Genomic DNA, 19661 nt, shown 5'->3' on the forward strand with positions numbered 1-19661 from the left:
GACTAAGTATGAGCTTACACTTGTGAATGCTGTGAGTGCTGGTGTTCACATCTGTTCTGCTGCAATGCTTCTTTTCTTCATCAGCTACAGTAGAGAGCTGGCAGAAGAAGCAGTGCTTTGCATACACAGGTGCAGCTGGCTCAGCTCTTTCTGAGGAGTGGCTCCCTTTTCCTTCTTACCCTGGCTCATCTTCTCTGGGACCTATCATGAATATACAGACACTGAAGCTGCCTGACTAAACCCTAAGTCTGTGGGGTCATTAGTTCTCCCAGTCTGCCACACTTTCATCATCCTACCAGGGCAGCTAACAACACCTGCTGAAATGCTAGAGTACTCTGATAGACTTAAAGGATTTGATTTTTTTTTTTTTAAGAATGAAAGCAAGCTGGCTTGCTTGAAGTTCCTGAACTGACCTGCTTTCCCAAAAGTAGCCAGAGATAATCTGATGGCAGAAATGCAACTGAGAACATCTATGTAAGAAGATACCCATGCTTCTTGGTTAGGCCAGACAAATTCCAGGGGTCCTTTCCAATCTTAACCATCCTATGGTTCATACTAGAGCATGTTTCAACATCTTGACAGGTTATAGACAAGTGGTGTGCTTCCTTCAAGTTTATTTCCAGTCTTCCCCAAATATATGCTGGCTCCCACCTGTAAGCTGAATAGCCTATGAGGATAGCCTAGTGCCTGGGCAAAAGTACTGTCTTGGCAATATGGGCATGCATTTGTGTGCAGTTGTCTGCAAAGAAGCCCCTAATCACTGTCAGTTGCATCTTTTCTTTCTTGCTTTTTCCCTCTTCTTTTTTTTTTTTTTTTCCCTCCAGTTGTATTGCTTATGAAGTGTCACATGGGTTGGTGCTGGTCTAGGAAATTTTATTTATATTGTGTATTACTTCCCTCTCACTCAGTATGTACTTTCTCTTTTTCAGAGCTGGATCCAAATGCATCCTTGGCTTGCTGTCTTAGAGCTGTTCCTGCTTCAGGTCAATGAGAGTATCTGTTGCTAAATCATCATGACATAGTATCTGGTCTCCTGCTCCCCCCTGCTGGATAAGCTTCCTGCTTCCTCTTGGTCTATACACATGTGACTCCAGGTGTTCATCAGCTACCTAGTCCGGTACAGGTAAGTTTTAGCCTTTTGAAAAATGACCTGTTCTAGGTGTAAAGAATGTGTCTCTGCTTTGTCTTGGGAGTGGAACATGTTTGCCTTTGGACATATGGGAAATGTTATTTTGTGAAATAGATCCTGAACTGCCTGCTTGCTGCTATTGACCTAAGCTGGTCCTTTTACTAGCCAACTAATTCTGTGATAGTTTCTGCTAGTGCTGGCAGGGAGAGTGCTGATTAGGCAGAGTGGGCTGGCTCAGAGTGAGTAACGTTGGAGAATGCAGGTGGTAAGACCAGGCCTAACAGGAAAGAATGAAGAGGAGGAGGACTAGCAGGTACTCTTTGTGGTAATTCATTACTCTGTTAGCTACAAGTAAATGTGATTAGTTCTTATCAAATAGCTATTGATTTGTAGGGTTACTAGGCTTCTCACAGCAGGTTTAAATTACCATGGTTAGCTCTTCCCAGCTGGTAGACTTCTCCAGTACCTGCTGATGTTGGATATGCATTGGTCATCTCCATGATAAGGTACTCAAATCTGCCACTCAGGTCTTTATTTTCTACCGTCAGTTCCATTCTTCTTGTTGCTTCCACTGGTGAATGTCCACTTGTATCCATCTGTCTTTTTTCCCAGTCAGTACACAGTGTACCTGTAAGGGACTTTGTTTTTCCTACAACTGGATTGGTGCCTTTTCACCTTCTACAGCCTGCACAGGTCGCTTCACTGGTAGCATAAATTGTCTGGTAAAAAAAAGTGTTCTATTTTGCATTGAAAATAAATATCCTAGCTTGTAACTTTTTTTTTTTATTTTAAGACATGTTAGGCTTGTTACTGTCTTCTGATTTGGCCCTTTAACAACCACATTGCTTAGTCTGCTGCAGCATAGTTACAAACTTTGCCTGATGCCTGCTACCTCTGGCTGTATGAATCTGACTGAGCTAGGGACAGTGTTATGCAGAGGCAGCAGTACTAGTGTACCAGTCATAACTCACATGAACTTAGGAACTGTGTTGGTGCTGACTCAGACCAAAATATCCTGTCTCTGACTAGTAATGGATATGTGGAAACAGAATAGGAAAATGAGGCAAATACGGAATAATTTTTTTTTTCCACATACCTTTTACATTTTTGCTGCCATCTAATTATGGAGTCAGCGGTTTGGAGTAAACAATGTTAGAAAAATCCCCTGAATTCTCAAGTCCGCTGTTTCGATGTTAGGTTTTTTCCTGATTGTCCCAGTTTTCTGTGATTGACTTTTCTGTGATTGTTTTCTGTCAGTATTCTGTCCTTTTCTGTTCAGCTAAATGTTCTTTCGGATTCTGAGTCCAGGGAGAGCTATAGGACCATTTGCTCTGGCATGTTCCTAAAGGTAGTGGGTACCTGTATCCAGCTTGCAGTTGTTGCTGAGTAGGGGTACATCTTTTAGAAAGATAGTTTGGTAGTTCTCCTCATTCCGGTTCCAAATGATAGAAGACTGAGGTATGGATGAGTGTTACTTGGCAGCAGGAGAGACCAGACAAAAAGGGGGTGACTGCAGATGCTAGGCAAAAGAAATTGGAACTAAAGAAAATGAGAATAACAACCTGCTAAGCAGGAAACACTGTTGTGAGTTTTCTTTTTTTTAATTGTGTTTGCACTTATTGATGGTGTTGGGTTCAAGATGACCACTGAATGTCAGGCAGCAAATGTGGCAAAACATTTCTTTTCTAGTTGACATCTAGGAAAGTTTCTTTCCTTTTCAGTTCTGACACCACACTCCATTTCTTTCTGTTCCTGTAACCATCCCATGCCATGTTCTGTATGCTTCCAGACTTGTTAAGAACCCGTTGATGTTAAAGTTAACACAGAACATACCTCCTGACATATAATCCTGCAGAGAGTCTGCAACCCTTACTGGAATCGGAAGAGCTTATGTATCAAAATTCCTTTAGCTTTTTGATGAAAGCTAGAGTGTTAACTGTAACTTTCAGTACTCTTAATCACTTGGAGCTTGCTCCTCTCCCAGTGAGGTATGGCCACAGTGGTTTCCACAGTGCTTGGGCTAACACCTGGAATTTGCTGGTCTCCACTTAAATTGAATCACATACCAGCAACCTAGCTTTTCTGGAATGATACAGTTGGAGGAATGAAATAGTTCTTAATTTAAAATGTAAAGGATTAAGAGTGTTGGTGTTATGCCACGGAATTATCCATGTTTTTTATTTATAGAGTAGTGTCCTAAGTGCACAGAAGCAAGCAAGTAACTATAATTTGCGTGCTGCTTCTTCTAGCTCACAGAGTTACTGCAGTCTTCTCCATGATGCTTTCATAATGTAGACAGTGGCTAGTATGTCTTTATCAGGAAATGTTACTCAGAAGTCACCAAGTGAGTCACATGTGATTTTTGTGAATTGGCAGCCTGAGATGCCCTTGTCAAATGTTTCTGGTATTCACTGAGTGAACACAACGGTAACAGTGCATGGTCATTCTTGTACCTTGATGTATTGGTATCACTGGCACCTCAATAATGGGAACCTTGTCCAGGAGTTTTATGGAAAGCTGTTTTGATCTTCCTTTTTTAAAAAAACCTCTCTCTTCATTTATTCTAGTGGTGGAGAGACATCCTTCCTGTCCTTGCCTTTATGGCCTTGGGTAGTCCAATAGCCTTTACTGTTTTTTACTCTTACCATAATGATGATGTCTGTGATTGTCTATGGTAGTTGTGCAAAGCTAGGGGTAGAAGCATATCTCTTCAACTATAACTATCACCATGGCTTAAATGAAGCCCTTAGCTAGACTGAAGAATTTGCCTGCTCCAAGAGTGTCGGAGTCTAATCAACGCTGTATGTTTTAATTTTTACCCTGAAATTTGGCACGCTTATTCTCTGCCTGTGAATGAATCTTTTAAAATATTTGTTTATAAAGGCAGTTCAGCTCCTTTCAAAGTCCTGAACTGCAGAGAAGAAAATACCATTTACCAATCATATATTTTTAAACTTAAAGGCACAGCTATTGCACTGAAGTGGGAAATTGTATAAACTTAACTTTTCATAAGCATGTGGCCTTTGATTTGCAAATGTGCTTTTGATGATGTGGAAGAAATTGGATTTAATTTGGTGAAATTGCAAGGCCTAACAAGGCATAACATTCAAAATTTATTGATTAATGATATTTAAAGATTTAAAACAGTCATTTTCCCCTGGCAAAGCATGTACAGTTCATGGCAACTGCAGAATTTACAGTTAAAAGGTGATGTCTAGATGGGAAGCAAGAGCTATGTTTGCCGTTGTTAGGTGAGTGAGGAATGATTTTTGAATGTTACCTGTAGATAATTTTTTTAAGCTTTCTGTTTCCAATGTGGAGAAAAGACATACTGCAAGGTTACTTGAGGTGTTGTATTCTTGTTTTTTCTTCTTTGAGGTCATAGGAATAACCACATAACTGTGCTGGCTGGTATGCTGATCAGACTCTGTGTGGACAGTGGCCAATGCGAGTAGTTGCAGGAGAAAGTACAAAGCTCATTCAGTGTGTCGTTCATAGAATGATAGTCCTGTTCCAGTCTCACCACCCTAACTGTAAAAAATGTCTTCCTGATGTCAAATCTAAACCCATCATCTTTCAGTTTAAAACCATTGCCCCTTGTCCTCTGACTACAGGCCCTGCTCTCCATCTTTCTTATCAGGCCTCTTTAAGTACTGAAAGGCCACAAAAAGGCCTCCCTGGAGCCTTCCCCTCTCCAGGCTGAACAGCCCCAGATCTCTCATCTTTTCTTCATAGATGGAGAGGTGTTCCAGCCCTCTGATATTTTCATGGCCCTCCTCTGGACCTACTCCAACAGGTCCACGTCTGTCTTTTACTGTGGACTGCAGAGCTGGATCCAGGTGGGGTCTCAGCAGAGCAGAGAGGAAAAATCCCTCCCCTCGCCCCGCTGGCCACGCTGCCGGGGATGTAGCCCAGGGCATGGGGGGCTTTCTGGGCTGCAAGCGCACGTGGCCGGGTCACGGCTGATTTTTCATCTGCCAGCACCCCCAGGTCCTCCTCCGCAGGGCCGCTCTCAGTCCATTCACCACCCCCCAGTCTGTACTGGTACTGGTGATTGCCCTGACCCAGGGGCATGACCTTGCACTTGGCCTTGTTGAACTTCATGAAGTTCACAAGCACCCACTCCCCGGCCTGTCAGGGTCCCTCTGGACAGCATCCCTTCCCTCCAGCCTGTCAGCTGCACCACTCGGCTGGATGTCGTCTGCAAACATGCTGAGGGGACACTCAATCCCACTATTTATGTCATTAATAAAGACATTAAAAAGTATTGGTCCCAGTATGGACCCCTGAGGGACACCACTTGATACTGGTCTCGATTTGGACATTGAGCTGACGGCTATTTAAAGACATTTTTCTTAGAGCACAAGAACTATTGCTTACCAGAGCTGAGAAATCAGGTGAGGAAGGTGGGAAACCAGCATGGCTGAGTAAGGACCTCCTAGTAAATCCAAAGCATAGGAGAGAAACTCATAGGCAGTGGAAGCAGGAATGTGTCCTGAGAATAATATGAGGTGCTGCCCACAAGTGTAGGGATGGGATCAGGAAAGCTAAAGTACAGCTGGAATTAAAATTGTCAAGGGATGTGGAGAATAAGAAGAAGGGCTTCTGCAGGTACCCTAGTTAGACAAGGAGGACAAAAGAAATTGTGCCCCCCAATACATGAGACAGGGAATCTGGTCACAGCTGACATGGAGAACGCTGAAGTACTCAACTTTTTTCCCTTCTCAGTTTTCACTGACAGTTGCTCCTCCCAGATCTCTTGAGTTGCAAGTCCCACCCATCACAGAAGATCAGGTTCTAGACCATCTGAGGAACCTGAACATACACAAGTCCATGGGACCTGGTGGAGTGCATGCCAGGGTCCTGAGGGAACTGACTGATGGTGAATCCTCTCTCTCCCAGTAATCTGTATTCATCAAATTCTGTGATCATAGAAGTCAAAGTCCTGGGGTTAACGCCAGCATGAAGCCAGGTGTTGATCTGCATGATCATGGTTGTTTACAGATTAATGGATCTTTTGGCTGAAAGAGACTTTTGGATCAGCTGACACCTGTATTTTACTGAGCCCTAATGGACTTTTGTCCTTATTGTGAGCCTTATATCTTCCCGAAAGACAAGCTGCAGTTTGGTTAGCTATTATAAATTAAAAATTGAATATACTGCCTGTAGAGCCCGTATCAGTGGAGGATTTAAGAACTTCAGCAAATATCTGTTAAGAAGGCTTTTGGCAGGTCAATACTGACTTGGGGCAAAGAAGGATTTGAAGAGCTTCTAATGGCCATGCTAGCCCCTTTGCTTGGATTCTTTGTCTTGTTTGTGACTGCTAGACTATCCTGAAGGCAAGAGGTGAAGGTTATAAGCATCATCTGGGCTTATGTAGGAGAGGGTGTTGTAATGGTTAGGAGTGTGGTCACCCCCTACCCCCCACCATGCTCCTAACTGACATGCACTGTGTGGTAACGATTTGTGGCATAGTTTGTCTCACATCAGCTTTTGTCCAGTGGCTCTTCTGTTGTTTTTTTTTTTTTTCTGTGTAATTTAAAAGCTTTCTATCACTCGGGATTTTGTGACTGCTGGTACTTACATTGAATGTACTTAAACATCATCATTGTTCTCATCTCTCAACTTCATTTCATTAAATTTGTCCACCTTTTGTGGACAGCATTTTTCAGACTTCTGGATTGTACTTTGCACTACTTTATTCAGTGTCCCAACATGGACTTCTCTAGTTATCAAAGTATATAGAGAAAATCATCTTATTATCCTTGCTTCCTCTTCATAAATCTAAGGGTTCTTTTGGCTCTCTTTGCCACAGTGTGGCACAGGTAATTCAGTCTGTTTTCCCACTGTGGGTCCATACTTCCTTTTCACATTTTCCACTTCTCAAGACATGATCCCCTGCTTTAGCGGGATGTTCTTCATTCTTTGTTCTTAGATCATTCCTTGCCTTTAAACACACACTTTGAATGGATCTATCTTAATAAAATGGCTCGGTCCAGCAGTTCTGTCCTGTACACCAGTTCATTAGAGCTGACTTTAATTTCCATATGCTGAGTGACACTGGTGAATGTTGTATGAATAGTTACTAACCCTCCCTGTAAAGGTACCTTCACTTTTAACTACATTTACCATTTGTTGCAGCAAATTGGGGACATTATTGATATTTCATATCATTATTATTATATATTATATATATATATAATATATATATATATACAATTAAAAAAACAAAATTACTCATTTGTAATCAGAAAAAAATAGTCTAATAATACCCAGTCATCTCTAGAATGGTCTTTTAAATCCCTTGTGATTAATGCTAGGCAATAAGCTGCCCCTCACAGAAGGATGCTGTTAGCTCTCAGTAGAGCCTGGCTTCTGTTCTGTGGGCTTTGTTCTTTACAAACTTTCTCATTGTTCTCTTAACAACTCTGGATATTCTTGTATGAATCTAAGTGTCTCGTCCAAGCGTATCTGTATATGGTTTGTAAGTAATTCTGGTGCCATTTTTGTGCTTGGTAGTCCAGATCTATCTTTGGAAGGATGCAAACCAGTGGGGACTGCCAAGAACACCATCACTAGGTCTCCCTGGGATCCAGTGGTATGCACAGACCAGCTAGGGCCCAAGGCAGCGTGGAACATGTGAGACATCTTCTGTCATAACTGTTCTGTGAACTATCTGGTACTTCTCTCTGTCACCCTCTGAAGTATACGGTGGCATGTGTCTTGTGGCTGTTTGACATGTAAAGATTTTGCTGTGTGGCTTGCAAGGTCAAGAAACCTGGATGCTCCTTACCTCCTTTTGCATCTTCAAAGTCTCTTAGCAAGACCTATGCCAGTTAGTGCCCCAGGCTAACTATTCTGCATGAAAAAGCTTTCACTGATTGTGAGTTTGTCGCCCTCTGGTTTTGTTGGTGGTCCCCTAGTTCTTCTGTTACAAGATAAATGTGTCCTAGTTTTGTCTCAGTGCTAGTCTCAGTTCTGCACATTTTCCCCCTCCCCTGCAATATAAACAAGCACACTTTTTCAGTTCCTCTTCATAAGATAATTATTTTGTACCTAGTCTTTCCATATCTGTATCTCTATTAATTCTGCTGTATACTTTTTAGAGATGTGACCAGCACTGGCTGCAGTATGATGAAAGCAAGAGAGAGCTAATGGCTGATACCATGTTCTGTAGTATCTTCTGTCAGGCTCATAAGATTTCTGTCAAGCTCTTCATAACTCCTTCAAATTTTATTTTCTGAGTGAATGCTTCTGTCAAGTGCTGCAGCCATCCTCATCTGTTAGTATGTTTAACAATGTAAACTGCATGTGAAGTTGTAATTAGTGGAATCCTGTCTTTTATTCAAAGGACTGGTGTCTAAGCATGCTGTTGCAGATAAGGCATCAGCATGTCTTCTGTAGAGGCAAACGGTGTCCCACAGGTCGTTATGTTCCTATTCTATTATCTTTTGTGCTCCTATCTTAATAGAATTAGAATTCTCTGATGGGTTGTGTGAGTAGGAGTGGGCCTGTCAGTGTGTTGTACTTAAGTGTTTTGCAGATGCTCTCGGCAAGGTTTCTAAAGATTGTAAAAGCTAACACGGGAAGTATATAGTCAATAAGGAAAATTCCTTATAAGCAGTCAGGAAAAGTAGGGAATCACAGAATGGTTGAGGTTGAAAGGGACCTCTGGAGGTTATCTTGTCCATCTCCCCTGCTCAAGCAGAGCTGGTTGCTCAGGACCATGTACAGACCACCTTGGAATCTCTCCAAGGTAGGAGGCTCCACAACCTGTCCGGGCAACCTATTCTAATCCCCATTGCCCTCACTGTAAAATAGTGTTTGCTGATGTTTAGAGGGGACCTCCAGTGTTTCAGTGTGCACCCATTGCCTCTGGTCTGTCACTGGGCACCCCTGAAAAGAGGCTTCATCCTCTTGCACTTTCCCATCAGGTATTTATAGGTGTTAATTAGATCCCCTCTGAGTCTTCTCTTCTCCTGGATAAACACTCACAGTACTCTTGGCTTTTCCTCATAGGAGGGCTGCTCTGGTCCCTTTGTCATCTTCATATCCTTCATTGGGCTCTCCAGTATGTCTGTGTCTCTCCCGTACTGGACAAGCGCAGCACGGGACACAGCACTCCAGCTGTGGCCTCGCCAGTGCTGAGCAGAGGGGAAGGATCCCCTCTCTCGACCCGTTGGCAACACTGCCCCACACAGCGCAGGGCACCACATGCCCTCTTTGCAGGCAGGGCACACTGCTGGCTGGTGTTCAGCTTGGTGTCCATCAGAACCCTCATAGCCTTTTCTGACCAGCTGCTTTCCAAGCAGGTGGCCCTCAGCATGTGTTGGTGCCTGGGGTTGTTCCTCCCCAGGTGTGGGACTTTGCATTTCCCTTTGTTGAACATCATGAGGAGATGTAAGAGCATGTGGAAGGTGAGAGAACACCTCCTCTTCATTAAGTTTATGCAGTCAGGGATGTTTTCTGTGCAAAGGGGGATAAGAAGTAAATGGGGGAAGCACTAAAGAAAACCCCACAGAGACACAAACCTGCTAGTCTCAGGGATAATGGAGACCAAGACCAAAAGTATACTTTCACTAACTGACAAGCTATTAAGAAACTACAGACAGAGCTCTGGAAAGGACTGACCTGAACTAGTGGAGTCCCTGGGCCCTGGAGCTGCTGGGGGTGGTGGCTGCAGAAAGACAAATAAATGTTCAGTTTCTGTAATGGAAAGAGTGCCTTTTTGGTTCTTCATGGGTGTTCAGTGGATGACGAATGATATCTAAAGAGGTAAAGAATGAAGCAACAAAATTAGCTGACAATGTGAAGTTATTCAGTGCAGTGGAACCTAAACCTGTCTCTTAAGACTGAGGAAGAGTGTTTCAAAACTGGATGATAATATGGCAGAATAAATTTGAGGTTGATGAATTAATACGCAAAGTGTGTAGAGAAAATAAGCCTGCCAGTGTAGCCGCATTGTTGTCAAAGTTATGTCTTTTGGCTTAAGAAAGAAATCTTAGCATCTTTGTAGATAGCTTTCTGCAAGCATGAGCTTAGCAATAGCGATTAAAATGGAAAATTTGATGTTACATGTTACAGGAAAAGAATTAACAAAACTGAAGTTATTGTTACAGTATTGTATGTATCCACGGTTCACTCATGTGTCCTGAAGAGTGAATGCAGTTCTATATCCCTTAAGATGCCGTGACTAGTAGAACTAGAAGAATTCTAGACTGATAGGGTTAGTGAGAGGTGGAGAGATTTCTGTCAGAGGAGGTATGTGAGATTCTTTAGAAAAATGATAGATGAAGATAACTGCTAGAGATCATCAGTCATCACGGAGGAAAGACAGGCTACTATTTCTGGAACATATGGGCTTAGGATTTGTAGAACATATGGACATGTGATGAAATTATCAGGCAACAGGCTTAAAACGAACACAAAGGGTTGGGATTTTTTTTTTTTTAGCTCATGCCAAATTAGATTGTAGCATTTATTACTAAAAGATGTTTCAGCTGTCTACAGTATAAATGGGTTCAAACACAGGTGTTGGACAATTCCATTGCTGGCTATAAAACATGGTAGTCTTGGATCAGGGTGTTAGTAAACCGTGGCTGCTAGAAACAGGAAGATCATGCAGGGGGAATATGTATGTCTTGTTTTTTGCAATAATAGTGTTGTGGCTGTAATGCTCTACCCATACAGTAAGGAAAGTTTTAATGTGCCAGAGTATGTTTATTAGAATACCTGATATAGTTGTAAAAAAAATTAAATATATATATATTTACAAGATTTTTTTTTAAATTTTATTTCATATAGTCTTTCTTTGAGCATCTGGTACTAACTGTTGGCTAAGTAGACCTTTGGTTGCAGGTCTGATGGTGTCAGAAATATGAATTTTTCCACAGTCTTTGTTAAAAGTCTCAGGATAGTAAATGATAAAGGGGAATGGCTCCTAGGAAGTGCTTGCATGGTACATGGCAGAGGCATGTACGTATGAGAGCCTGAGTGTATAGCATCACATAGCATTGGTTACATCTAATACAACCTGTCTGTTAACTCTCTGTCCTGCAACTGACAGGACAGTAGTCACTGACAGTGCTGTCATAGATTGTTTTTAATTTTTTTTTTTTTTGTCTTGCCAGATCTGTGCTCCATCTTAAGTTTCTGGTCCAAATAAACTTTCTTGCACCTTCATTGTAGGCCTCCCACATTCACTTTCTAGTAGTGTATCTTTCTATAAGTCTTTAAATCCTTCCCTGATCCCTTTTCCTTATCTGGTCTTACTGTGCTTTTCCCCCTATCATTGTGTTTTATACTGACTCTATTTTTTTCTAGATTTCCTGTGGCTATTTCTATTCCTCCTATTTCACCCCTTACACCTGTGTTTTGGCTGTGTTCTTTATGGCAGTTTCAGGGTACCAGGATGACCTTTCTGCTGCAGTAGTATAGATAGCTGCTTGGACCAGGTTGTCCCTGACTCGTGCACCCACTTTAGCTCTTGCTTTGTATGGACAGTATATGTGCGTTGTTTCTTCCATGTTTCTGAAGATCTTTTTAGGTTTCTTGCTTCCCAAGAGTATACATCCCATGCAACAAGTGGTCTGCCTCCTCTTTCACGCTCTCTGAATGCACATTTATTTATATATAGCTTTTTGTTCCTAATCCACCAAATGACTTGGATAAGAGTATAAATTACTTGTCCTGTCCCCTTGTGACTTATGCAAGCTTAATTAGTGTTCTTTTCAATTTCATACGTTCTCCTGAATCACAGATATATCACATGATGTTAAGCAGACAACAGGTCCTATCTGCTGATGATTCTTCATTTAGCTGTTACTATATAGTTTGCTTTTTTGACATATATTAAGAATGTGTTGTATTGATTTTTGTGGAGGGTTGAATATTTTATTCAAAATGTTACAGGCCAGGGTACAGCAGATATTTCACCAGTGTATACCTGAGTCAGAATCTATGGTTTCTCTTAATCTGATCAGCATTTAAACTGGAAATCCTGAGACTGTCCTCTGATTTTTCTTGATCTTTTTTTCTCCAAAACCCACTCTTCCTGGAGGGCCAGCACTGAGCAAGCAACATGTGGCAATCTTTTATTTTTTTTCTTATACTGCATTAATCCAAATTTGCTTGTTTCAATTGCCTACAAACAGCTAGTTGCAAGTGAATTTTATTGTGAATTTTCTTCACCTTTCCTACTTCTCATTTGTAAAAAAAATGTTCCCAACAGTTCTGCTTCTTTCTTTAGCTTTGAAAACATGTAAGTTAAGGTTTGACATAAATGGAATTTATCGATAAAGCTGGTTTAAGAAGTTCCCATGCTGCCCTGGCTGCTTATTCTTGCAGTGGTTTGTTTCTCCTCAGCACTGTTTGGTTGTAGGAACTTGAGAGCTGTAAATGAGGTTAGCACTGGTTCTTAACCTGAACAGTATTAATCTGTCACAGTATTCCTCTCACTTCTAACTTGCAAAGAAATTCTTGAAACATGAAAACATGGACTGTGGCCTAGCTGAAGACAATTAGTGTTCTTCAGCTGGTGCTGCACTGGGCATAAACAGTGTTGCTGGAGTTTGCTCAGCAGTTTTTTATCACAGCAATTCCACAAGTAATTGAAGAGTAGCAGTTGACAAATACCAGTCACTTTGCAACTGTGCATCTCAGCACTTGTTAAGTAGTTAGGTTATCCACAATGCTTTTGCAATACCAGTCTGTCATTTCTTGGTTTAAATTCTGGCACCCTGTGCTTCAAGAAGTGCATGAAGATGTGGTTTATTTAACTGTAGGTGTCTACAACTGAATGAGTTGTCATAGGTTCCTTTTACAGTGAGTATAGGGTTTGACACACCACACTGTAATACAAAGACTTGAATAGGTTGTACTGTAATCTCCTGAAACATCCCTGTTTCTCTCCATTGACTGTCAAGAGCGGTCAGCTCGTAAATATTGCACACACCTGCACTGGGTTGGAATGAAGTCTACCGAATGTCTGTTGTTATAAGCCTCATGTCTAGCCTCAGTTAAACAAAGGTACTCACATGGTCAATGGTTTATGGAAGGCTGTATGAACAAATGAGCAATTTTTTATAAATAGTCTTATGATAAATATTCTTATGAAAATATATCATCTTAGTTAGACAAGATATGTTTTCCATAAAACTGCTTTGATTAGCGTTAACTATAAAACATGCTTTAGTAGTACTAATATTTCCTGAGAACTATGGCAGCAATACTGTTAGACTGTCAGACTTACTGGTTTATCCGGTTCGCTATTTTATTATCTGATACGGCATTAACTTTCTTCCATTCTTCTTTAGTGTTTCCAGATTTCTTAAGTCAATGATAATGGTCTAAGGAATGCGCAAGTTATTTCTCATAAAGCCGTTGAATGGCAGTCGGTATTCAGCTAATAATCCTAAATTGTCCAACTTTAGCACTCTTGTGTAGGAATGGTTTTAGTAATAAGCATTTTGTTGTCACCAATATAAACCTCTAGCACCTCCTCTGACTTCTTTCTAAATACTTAACAGAATGCTTATTGTCAACAATGTTGTAAATTCTTTTGCTAGTACATCAAACATTAATTATTTCTAGGAGGACATTTTTGTTACTGAAATACTACTTAAATCTTTTTGTATTGTTTTTGGCTTTGTATCACCATGGATTTTGAGTCAATTATGTTAAGTTCTCTAATTGAATATTGTAGCAGAGACTGCAATGTAAAAGTTGTCTGTATGACTTGTACTGTTTATTTTATTGCCTCTTTTTTTTATTCTATTGTTACTTTCCTGTCTAAAGGAGAATCTTTTTAGTTAGGTTGTTATTGTTTGGGATTTTTTTTTGAGTTCTCAATTAAGTGCTCTTAAATGAAGAACTCCCCCATAGTGCTCCTGTTTTCTTAAATGTAAGTAACTGAAATTCAGAGTTTTTGATACTGATGGTTCAGTATTTTCTGTCTGGAGCAATTTGCTCCTTAAAGTACTGTACAGATGTATTTTGGTGATGATTGTTCATATTTTTAAGATATATGTATGCATGAAAGCCATGCGCTACCTCATGTCAGTGACAGAGTGTATTCACAAGTACTACAGTCTATATTCATACTCATTCTATGGATAAGAAGACTGCTTGTTCCCTTTAGCTAGGGCCTATTTTGGAGGGGGGAAAAAAAAAAAAAAAGGCAGTGCAAACCAGCAGATAGCCCACGGGGCAGGCTCATGCTTCTTCCTGCCACCATGCAGTGCAAGGGTTTGTCCCACTGTTGGGTGCATTCTTTTCTTTAAGGCTCTTCCCTGCCATCATCTCCAAACATCTGCTGCCCCAGAAAAAGTTCCTTCACTTTGAGCTTGACAGGAAGGGCAGGTAAATAATTAGATGCCTGTGCATGGCATAGCTCACATCACACAGACTGTGTGAGCGAAGACACACACAGGGCTGTGGATTCATTTTGGTAAGCACGGTTCCATTGGGCAGGAGCAGACATTTATCACTTCACCTTTACATTTACTCATTGCAGTGAAGGTAAATAATACTATCTTCACTTTGACAGCAGAGAGATTTGTGTACCCAGAAACAGCGTGATAGTTAATGATTTTATGTTTCATGATTTTTGAAACATTATGCAGAGGCAATGCGTGTTGGGCATTAGCTTTTGTCTTCCTAGTAAATAACTTGCGGGCTTTGGTTTTTTTTCAGATACAAATCAGATGAAGTAAAGATAGTAAAGCCCAACATCTTACTAACAATGTCACATATAAGTGCCACTTAGTGACAGCACCCTTTACAAATTTGCAGTTTGTTGTAGCTTTCACTTATTTTAGCATGCACTTCTGTGCAGGAGGGGGCCTGGAAATCAGGACCATGGGTGGCAATCAGTTAGCTGAGGGGAATGTGCTCGAGCTTGTAGGTCACGAACCCTGGGAGGACAAGGAGTGTGAATAGATAACAATTAACAGGATGAGTCATGCCAAGAGAGGATAGGGGAGTGGGGAAGGGATGGTGCCAAGGAGAGGTAACACCTTGCTGTTAATTGATGACTGTAAACACTTACTTAAAGTGTCCTTTGTTTGTAGTTAACCACCAATCAGGGATTACCTAGTATGTAATGCTTAGCTTAAAGAACTAATCTGTTTAAAGCGGGCAGCTTCTGAAAACATATATAAACTCGTGATTGTGTACAATAAATCGACATTTGCTTGCATCAAGCAGCGTCCCGTCTCTCCATTGCAGCACTTCTGTATTATTTATCTTTCTGTATAAAACCAGTGGCAATGGTAGGATTTCTTAAATACCATAGACTCAGGTGGTACTTCTTCCGGGGCTCAAAGCTGTCTTTGAGGAAAGCTGCTGTTTATGTACAGTCACCAAAGACCTCAAGAGGCCACGTAATGCAGAGGTGGCCAGTATGTATCACTTGGCTACATCACCTGGTCAGCAGTGGGGCTGTGTTGTCATGGAGGTTACAGAGCAATCTAAATCCTTGGATGCAGGAGGAAATATAGGGAAGGAGGTGCCAGATGACAGAATTAATGCAGTGAGGAATAATGGGGAAGAGTATAGATACAGACTGATTTGGACTGTTTATTTAGTTGATTTGTATGTCAGGTTCCTTTTAACACCCCCAGTTTTTTGGTGGAATAATATACAAGGATCATATATTGAGAAACAAGACATAGATGAATTTGTACAGAGAGTAGTTGTAAATGGGCTTTGGGATTGTGGTAGTAAAGGAATAAAAACAGTCCTAGAATGATGCCATTCTAGGGACATTACTGCATATTACTTAATAAAGGTTCCATTTCAAGTATCTGTACTTCAAGAAGGCTGATGGAATATGAAAAAGCATTCAGAAGAGACATATGAAGAGATTAAAGATGTAGTTAATACTGTTTTATAGTGAGCAGCCACAAAGACTCGTTGCATTTCATTCACTCAGGAGAAGTTGACAGAGGGATTTTGTTCTGATCTTGAGGAATCTAAATGGGGAATATAGTTTGCAAGGCCATTTTATGGGAAGACATGGATTTCTAGTCTGATATGCATAACACAGATTAGTATTGCTGCTTGCTCTGTGTGAATTTAGGAATTATTGCTGCTACTGCCATTAAAGTATGTGGCCACACACAGCCTGGGAAGTCTTGCTAAGGTAGAAAAGGCATGTCTGGGAGCTATAAGTAGTGAAATTCAAACATTAAGTAAGGCAAAGTTCTACAAGGAGGACAGGTAAACAGTGGAAGAACAGGTGTCAGGACACAGTAGATCCTAGATCATTGGGATTCTTTAAATAAGGATTGTGTGACTTTTCAGCATCTTGATGGCTTTTAAGTTCAAGTAAATTCTGTGAGCAGTCTTTTGAGTGAGGGAGAATTGTTGGTTGGGGCTGTGTGGGAGCAGCTGTCCTGGATTGTATCATGGGTATAGCACAGTATTGTGATAGTGGCTGAGAGTAACTTTGAGGAGTATGAAAACAGGGGAGGAATATGGTGGTTCTTGGCCCTGAATACTCTCCCAGGGTGAGCCAGAGGTATGGCATAGAAATGGTGCCATTGTGTATATAAGATAAGGTCCAATTGTAATAGGCCCTCTAGCTTTAGAGTCTATGCAAGCATTTCCTTCAGATAATTAATATATTTGAGAGTTTCTGAAGTACAACATTTAGATGTATGCTTGGAATAATTTACTGAACTTCTTGTTTCCTAGGCTGTGTGTGTTTGTGTGCAGGCACTTAAATTGAGTCCCTTTTGATCTGTTTTATCCTTCCAATGGGTGTTCTTGATTTCATTGCTCTGCAACACATAACTGCCCTTCTTTCTCTGTTCCGTCACTTACTTGCAAGCCATTATCACCTCCCCTGATGTACTGGGTTCTTACCCTTCCTCACCAGATTGGGAAGCCTGTGGCCAAAAATGCTCCTGCACCATGTTGTTAAATGAATCCTGTCCCATGCTAGCAGCTCTCGTTCCTCGAAGAGGGAGCCATGGTCACACAAGCCAAAGCTCTGTCTGTAACAGTCACACAGCTAGCTGTTAACTTGCAGGATAAATCTGCTCCTACCTAAGCCTTTGCCTGCACCCGTAAAGTCAGGAAGATTGCCTGGGGTGCCGTGTCCTTTGCCGTTCCTTCCTGCAGGTCTGTCGTCCCTCCTGGTTTGCTCCAGGACTTCCTAGGTAGTGGTGGTGGTCACCATGTGGATGAGCAGCAGGGGGCGATGGTTTAAGGCCTGGACAAGTCTCAGCAGTCTCCCTGCGACAACCTGGACCAAGGTCCCTAGTAAGCAGCAGATCTCCCATGACAGCACCTGGCTGGCAGACAGTTGCCTCCACCCCCTGCAGAAGAGCCACTTGCCGTGTTCTCCGGGTGTTAATGCAGGGTTTAGCCCAGACAGGGGCTAAGCTTAAGGGATGGGGGGCGATGGCGACAAGTGTCTGCCCCACGCAGCAGGTGTGTCCTCTCTGTGGCTGCCCCACCCTGGCATGATAGGCATGAGGCTCTGCAAGCAGGACTACACTGTGTCGAAGATGATGGTTCCTCTAGGCTGGAGGTGTCACCAAGGTTAAGTCAGTCTATGCCCTCCATCCAAACTGCTTCCGTAAAGAAAAAAAGATGGGTCACTGTCAGAGGAGACTCCCCTGCAGGGGACAGGAGGCCCAATACGCAAACTGAAGCCACTAGAGCAGGCTGCTGCTTCCGTGGGGCCTGGGCTAGTGGTGTGAGTGGAAAGCTGCCTACCCTGCTGCAGCCTTCAGGTTATTATCTGTTACTGATTTTTCAGGTAGGCAGCAATGAAGTTGCAACAGGAAGTCCAGGGGCAATCAAGGGAGACTCCAGGGCCTTGGGATGACTGGTTAAGGGATCAGGAGCACAAGCAATATTCTTCTCTGTCCTTCCAGTTGCAGGGAGTGATGAGGAAAGAAACAAGAAGAGGCAGCAGATCAATACCTGGCTCCGAGCCTGGTGTCACCAGCAGAATTTTGGGTTTTTTGATCATGGGTCAGTCTACATGACACCAGGCCTGCTGGCGACAGATGGGGTACGCCTGTCCCAAAGGGGGAAAAGGATCTTTGTGCAGGAGTTAGCAGGGATCGTTGAAAGAGGCCTAAACTAGATTTAAAGGGAGAAAGGGATAAACCCAGGCTTGGTAGAGATAAGCCTCAGGGCAGTCAGCATTTGAGGGTGTGCTAGTGAGGTCCCTAGTGAGGTCTGCCGTCTTGGTGGAGGCAGGACATGGAGATCCATGCAGCAGCAAAGGCACAAGGGTTATTGATGTTAGAAACCACAGAAGCTCCTGAGAACAGTCACACAGGAATTGGGGCTTCTCCCCCCAAAAAGGTGGCGGGATCAATAGTCCAACTGAAGTGTATCTACACCAATGCCCACAGCATGGGCCACAAACAGGAGGAGTTGGAAGCCACTGTGCAGCTGGAAAACTATGATATGGTTGCAATCACAGAAGCATGGTGGGTTGGAGAATCTCTTGAGCATAGTGATTGTGAAATTATGGTTTTCAGTTTTTGGAGAAATAAGGAGGGAAGCCAGCAGAACTGCTGCCTTGGACTCCCTGAAGGCAGACTTTGGCCTATTTAGGAGACAAGTTGACAGAGTCCCTTGGGAGGCAGTCCTGAAGGGCCAAGGGGTCCAGGAAGGCTGAACATCCTTCAAGAAGAATATCTTCAAGGCACAGGATCAGGCCATCCCCATGTGCTGAAAGACGAGCTGGTGGGCAAGAAGACCAACCTGGTTGAACAGAGAACTTTGGCTGGAACTTGAGGGAAAAAAAGAGTGTTTGTGACCTTTGGAGGAAGGGGCAGGAAACTCGGGAGGACTGCAAGGATATTGTGAAAGTATGCAGGAAGTACATTAGAAGGGCTGAAGCCCAGCTAGAACTTAACCTAGCTACTGCTGTAGAAGGCAATAAAAGACTTTTCTATAAATACATCAGCAACAAAAGGAGAATCTCCATCCTTTATTCAATGTGGGCGAAAAACAGTGACAAAAGATGAGGAAAAGTCTGAGGTACTTAAAGACCGAAGCAAAGTCGGCATTAACAGTGAGATCAGTCGTTCTCTGGGCACCCAGCCCCCTGAGCTGGGAGACGGGGACAGGGAGTACAGTGAAACCCCCATAATCCAAGGCAAAATGGTCAGTGACCTGCCACACCACTTAGGCACACACCAGTCTATGGGGCTGGATGGGATCCACCTGAGCGTACTGAGGGAGCTGGGGTACTTCTTGCTGAGGCACTTTCTGTCATTTCTTGGGGAGGTCCCCAGTGACTCGGGGCTAGCCAGTGTGACACCCATCTACAAGAAGGGCCAGAAGGATGGATCTGGGGAAGTAAGTACAGGCTTGTCAGCCTGACTTTGGTGCCGCGGAAGGTTATAGAGCAAATCATCCCAAGTGCCAGCACATGGCACATCCAGGATGACCAGGCAATCGGGCCCAGCCAGCGTGGGTTCATGAAAGGCAGGTCCTGCTTGACTGACCTGATCTCCTTCTATGACAAGGTGACCTGCTTAGTGGATGACAGAAAGGCTGT

At 42.5% G+C, this 19661-nt stretch overlaps 1 protein-coding gene across 5 annotated transcripts in view; it reads left to right on the top strand.

The window, feature by feature from the left end:
• SMARCD3 (SWI/SNF related, matrix associated, actin dependent regulator of chromatin, subfamily d, member 3) overlaps positions 1–19661 on the top strand; it is a 111237-nt gene that overhangs the window by 1954 nt on the left and 89622 nt on the right. For all 5 annotated transcript variants that reach the window (XM_056334048.1, XM_056334049.1, XM_056334050.1 and 2 more), the window contains one exon: positions 930–1123. The gene's annotated coding sequence lies outside the window, so the exon portion shown is untranslated. The remainder of the gene's footprint in view (positions 1–929; positions 1124–19661) is intronic.

Source organism: Falco biarmicus, chromosome 4, assembly GCF_023638135.1.
Source record: "Falco biarmicus isolate bFalBia1 chromosome 4, bFalBia1.pri, whole genome shotgun sequence".
Lineage (NCBI taxonomy): Eukaryota > Metazoa > Chordata > Aves > Falconiformes > Falconidae > Falco > Falco biarmicus.